Genomic DNA, 5,910 nt, shown 5'->3' with positions numbered 1-5,910 from the left:
AGTTTGTGGCGGTCCTTGTTGCTCTGCACAAGGCAGAGAACAAGGTCCCCGACATTTAAGGCTCTGTCCCACACCCATCGGCTGTGGTACCGCCGCAGTGCCTGCTAGTACTTGGCCAAGCAAAGGAGGGCGACATCACGAGCTTCGTCTAGCTGGTCCATGGCGTCTTCATGGGGTGCCTTGGCTCCCTATTCATGGTATGCTCTGATCCTTGGTGCTCCATAGTTGAGGTCGGTTGGGAGGATGGCCTCGGAACCGTAGACCATGAAGAAAGGCATGTAGTCGGTGGCTCGGCTAGGAGTTGTCCTTAGGCTTCAGAGTACCGTAGGGAGCTTGGTGACCCACCGTGCGCTAAACTTGTTCAACCGGTTGAAGATCCTAGGCTTGAGGCCCTGTAGGAGCATGCCGTTTGCGCACTCGACCTGCCCGTTCATTCGGGGGTGCGCGACGGCAGCCCAATCGACCCGGATGTGGTATTCATCGCAGAATCAAAGGAATTTCCTGTTGGTGAACTATGTGCCATTGTCCGTGATGATGGAGTTCGACACTCCAAAGCGATGGATGATGTTGTGGAAGAACAACACAGCTTGCTCGGACTTGATCACGGAGATCAGCCAAGCTTCAATCCATTTTGTGAACTTGTCTATAGTGACAAGCAAGTGGGTGTAGCCCCCGAGCGCCTTCTTGAGAGGCCCAACCAGATCGAGCCACCAGACCATGAAGGGCCACATGATGGGGATCATCTAGAGTGCCTAGGCTGTGAGGTGAGTTTGCCGAGCATAGTACTGGCACCCTTCACAGGTGCGTACGATCTGCTCGGCGTCGGCTATTGTAGAGGGCCAGTAGAAGCCCTGTCGGAATGCATTCCTAGCCAAGGTTCTAGGCATGGCATGGTGACCATAGACCCCACTGTGGATATCGCTCAGCAAAAGCTTCCCCTGTTCGATGGGGATACAGACATATAGGATCCCAGTGTGGCTTCGCTTGTAGAGTTCGCCTTCTACCAGAACAAAGGACTTGGCGTGACATGCGAGCTGTCGAGCTTCCATCTTGTTCGTTGGCAGCGTGTCACGGAGGAGGTAGTTGAGGTAGAGTGTTCTCTAGTCAACTAGAGGGTCGGGCTCTATCACTGGATCCTCTTCAAGCTCCGTGACCTTAGGGCCAGACGGAGCTGTAGGTTGGTTAGCCCCCGAGGCTGGATCAGATGGACCGTCGTTGGCCTACTCCGACCCTTCGTGGCGCACCAAGGGCTTGTTTTGGTAGCTGGCGAAGACACCTATTGGTGCCGACTCTTGGCTAGATGCCACCTTTGCAAGCACGTTGGCCGCCTTGTTGAGACGTCTCGGGATGTGATTGAGTTCGAGGATATTGAATTTGTCCTCCAGCCGTCGAACCTCTTGGCAGTATGCAACCATCTTAGCATCATGACAGCTTAACTCCTTCATGACTTGGCTGACAACCAGCTAGGAGTCGCCTCAGATGTTGAGGCATCGGATGCCCAACTCGATGGCAATGCATAGGCAGTTGATGAGTGCTTCATACTCAGCCACATTATTGGATGAGGGGAAATGGAGACAAACCATGTACCTCATGCGTACCCCGAGGGGCGATATGAAGACTAGCCCCGTGCCGGCACCCTTCTTAATTAATGATCCATCGAAGTACATCGTCTAGTATTCTTGATCGACGACCGCTGGTGGTGTTTGGACCTCGGTCCATTCCATGATGAAGTCAGCCAACACCTAGGATTTGATCGCCGTTCAGGAGGAATACGTACTGCCCTGATCCATCAACTCGAGCACCCACTTTTCGGTTCTTCCCATAGCGTCCTGGCTTTGGACGACCTCACCAAGGGTGAATGTCGTCACGATCGTCATCGGGTGTGACTCGAAGTAGTGGCATAGCTTCCTCTTGGTGAGGAGGATGGCGTATAGGAGCTTCTGGATCTAATGAAGCACACAGGGTGCTGCACCTTGAGGGCGTGCCCCTCTTCTTCCCGCTCCACTACTAGGGCTGCGCTGACCACTTGCATGGTGGCCACTATGTCGGCCGCACCCGGCCAGGCCGTGGCCTGCCACTACCTCGACGCTGCCTGTCGTGCCCGCGCTACACCATGACATCATCCTCCCATGCCTACCTCAACGTCGTGCCACGCCGAGCTCAAATGACGTCTTCATGCCACCACCGCCTCCTTCCTCTGTCCCCGCCCCGATAGTCTACACCTTGTCGACCACGCCCCCTTCTCCGCCCTCTACTACTCCATTCAACCGAGCAGCCGGCCTCGCCCCCAACCCTCGCTGGCCGCGCCAGGCGCGCCATAGCAAACCGCTGCCCTGCCAGCAGCTATGCCACAGTCGGCAATGGTCTCACCCAGCTAACTGTTGTATCGCCAAGTATCCTCTACGCAGCCGGTGAGCTACCAAAGCCCAAAGCTTCAACCTTTTCTCCTTCCTATCAACGTTCTTGCCTGAGTCCGGCCTTCGTGCCGTGATTTCCACCGTCGCTAGTAAATTTTTGAATATGCAATGTAGGTACTTAGTTAGCTTGAATTGTAGTGCTACTTTGATTATTTAGTAGTTTCTAGTAAATTTGATGATGTAGGTAGTTGATTTAGTTAGTGAGATAGATATAGTTAGATAAATATAGGTAGATAGCTTGTGACATAGTTACATAGATATAGTTATTAGATAGCTAGTTGATTTAGTTAGTGAGATAAATATAGTTAGATAAATATTGTTAGATAGCTAGTGACATAGTGTCGGTGTTTTGGACCGGGGGCTCCTCAACCAACTAGTGAATTTGTGCTGCGTGTTCCCAATCCCGGATGGTGATGCAAAGAGATACAAGGCTTATACTGGTTCAGGCAATCGGTGCCCTACGTCCAGTCTGAGAGATCGATCTTGTATTCCTTGCACTGAATTGCTTGTAGTAGGGGGTTACAAGCTAGGTGAGAGAGGGAGCTAGTCCCAGGTCTCGGCGGGGAGTGATGTGGGCTGCTTGAGACGTTGCTCTCAGGCGGCCAGAAAGTGTGCGTGATATAGGGTGTTGTTCTTCGTGAGTCCCCCCTCTAAATGGCACAAGTCCTTTCCTTTTATAGTTGAAGGGAGGACAAGGGCAGTACATGTGCTTACTATACAGCGTCATGTGAATAGAGGTAGCATGTCCGAGCCCTGTAGTCTATTCCGGTGGCGGCGTGGTCGTCGGAGTGGTCCGTCCTTGGAGCGTTGGGGTGACGTGCTGGTCACATCCGATCCTATGCATTATGGGAGCCCTAGGGCTGCCTCGGAGCGGGCACGGCGGTCAGCGCGTGGGTCGCTATGGATTGATTGCACGTGAGGTCGAGGCTCGGTTGGTGCCGAGGCCGAACCGCGGTGGGGGGTCTCGGCAGACATGAATCCCGAGATAGCCAAGACCCTGGTGTAGAGTGCCGAGGCCCGGAGGGAGCGGTTGATCTGGTATACTGGTTTGGAGGCGATGATGACCCAAACTAGGCTTCCCATGCCGTGTTTTTTCCAGGGCAGGAGTTACGGGGCATAGTGTAGCACGGGCACTGATTGTGGGCACAGCACCTGAATACAGTGGCCGGTAATCCCCGCCATGCCCTGTCTCAGCCGGTATGGCACTGATGCGACTTCTTGTCCCGTCGGCCTCTCCGCGGTGTCGAACCGTCGCCCGACTAAGATTGTGGGAGTGGTTGACGCATTAATGGGACGTGACATGCTGTCGAGAAGACCGGTCGAGGTGGGAGCGACGGGTCATTGTCAAGACAGCCTCGAATGATACAGAGGATAGCAGTCTCATCCGAGGCTGGACGCATGGGGCCTCGGGCGAAACGGAGATTGGTCTCCTTGCCGAGGCCTCCCGTGAAAGGCCTCGCGCGAGGCGGAGATTTGTTAGGGCGCCGAGACCTCCCGTGCGAGGCTTCGGGTGAGGCAGAGAGCCGGTAGGCTTGGACGAGGCTAGTGATGAGCCCATGGCTTACCCTCTAGCTTTGTTGTTGATGGGATTTAAGTGGCCCTTTTAGTGTATGCTTAGGGTACCCCATTCCATGGTACCCGACTATAGCCCCTGAGCTTTAGGGGGAGTGCGTGCACTCTCCCTAAGGGTTTGTCGAGATCTGGCTTGCAGCGACTCCTGTAGGGATTGTGTTTTGCTTCTTGAGATTTCGGTGGGTGCACGCGAGCGCACCCACTGGGTGTAGCCCCCGAGGCCCTGGAGGAGTGGAGTCACTCCTCTAGGGGCCTTTTTCATGTTTTGAGTGAGGAGTTTTTATCATATTTGCCGAGCCCACAAGTGCGAGTTCGGGTCGCGGGGTTTCGGCAAGGTCGTAGGGAGAGCCCCCGAGCCTCCGCACAAAGCAAGAGGGTGGTCAGGGGTGCCCCTGATTTTTTGTGTGGCCCTCACGCTTCCTTTTCGCTCGGAAGGAGGGGTGGAATGTGCCAGGCTACCCTCAGTGGGCATGAGCGGTGGCACTTCCGATGAGCTGTTATCGGGTAAGTCCAAGTGGAGGCCCGCGCCCTGTTCGCTAGGGGACGGGTAGTGGTCCGGAGATGCACTCCAAGGGTACTGGAGGGTTTCTCTAGTGGGTACCGAGGCCGTTCGCTGGGCCCCGGTGGCTCGGTGCCTCCCTACGATGGGATCCCATTCGGAGACCTCCCTGCCGGTCTCGGACATGACTTGGGACGCCCCGAGCGACTGTTCGCTCGGGTCTCGGCCATTCGTAGGCTCGCCCAAAGTTGTCCCTGACTCCGTTGCCCTGGGGCAGCTATCGAAACCTCAGGGGGCCCAGCCTTCGAACCCCTGAACCGTAACGGGCTCGGTGCCCTTTATCGTATTCGTAACGAAACTTCTAGCGTGGGCTTAGATCATTTGTCTTTGTCTTGGGTGCAGGAGGAGCCCCCGAGCCTCCGCCTGGAGCAAGAGGGCGGTCAGGGGTCCCCTGGCTTTTTTGTTCGACCCTCACATATCCTTTTCGTTCGGACAGAGGGTTTGTTTGCCAAGCCCATTCGGGTGCGAGCCGGAGCCGCTGGGTCTCGGCAAGGTTGCAGGAAGAGCCCCCTAGCCTCTGCACAGAGCGAGAGGGCCATCGGGAGTTCCCCTGTCTTTTTGTACGCCCCTCGCGCGTGAGGGTTTGTTTGCCGAGGCCCCTTTGGGCGTGAGCCTGGGTCGTGGGGTCTCGGCAAGGTTGTAGGAAGGGCTCCCTAGCCTCTGCCTAGAGCGAGAGGGCCGTCGGGAGCTCCCCTGGCTTTTTGTACGGCCCTCGAGCTTCCTTTTCGCTCGGAAGGAGGGGTTGTTTTGCCGAGGCCCCCTTGAGTGCGAGCTGGGGTCGCGAGGTCTCAGCAAAGTTGCAGGAAGAGCCCCCTAGCCTCTGCGTGGAGCAAGAGGTCCGTCAGGGGTTCCCCTAGCTTTTTGTATGACCCTCATGCTTCCTTTTCGCTCAGAAGGAGGGGTGGAATGTGCCAGGCTACCCTCGGTGGGCACGAGCGTTGGCACTTCCGGTGAGCTGTTATCGGGTAAGTCCGAGTGGAGGCCCATGCCCCATTCGCTAGGGGACGGCTAGCGGTCCAGAGACGCATTCCAAGAGTACCGAAGGGTTTCTCTAGTGGGTGCCAAGGCCGTTTGCTGGGCCTCGGTGGCTCGGCGCCTCCCTACGGTGGGATCCCATTTGGAGACCTCCCAGCCGATCTTGGACACAACTTGGGGCGTCCCAAGCGTTTCGCTTGCTTGGGCCTTGGCCCCATATGGGCTCGCTCGCGGTCGTCCCTGACTCTGTTGTCCTGGGGCGGCTGTCAAAACCCCTGGGGGCCCAGCCTTCGAACCCCTGGACCATAATAGGATCAGAGCCCGGTTCCTTCATCTGAAAGGAATAGGGCGGGGGGAATATCTTCCCCATCAGCTCAGCAAAAGCTG

The sequence above is a fragment of the Miscanthus floridulus genome, chromosome 9 (assembly GCF_019320115.1).
Source record: "Miscanthus floridulus cultivar M001 chromosome 9, ASM1932011v1, whole genome shotgun sequence".
Taxonomy (NCBI): domain Eukaryota; kingdom Viridiplantae; phylum Streptophyta; class Magnoliopsida; order Poales; family Poaceae; genus Miscanthus; species Miscanthus floridulus.
This window is presented reverse-complemented; position numbering follows the sequence as displayed.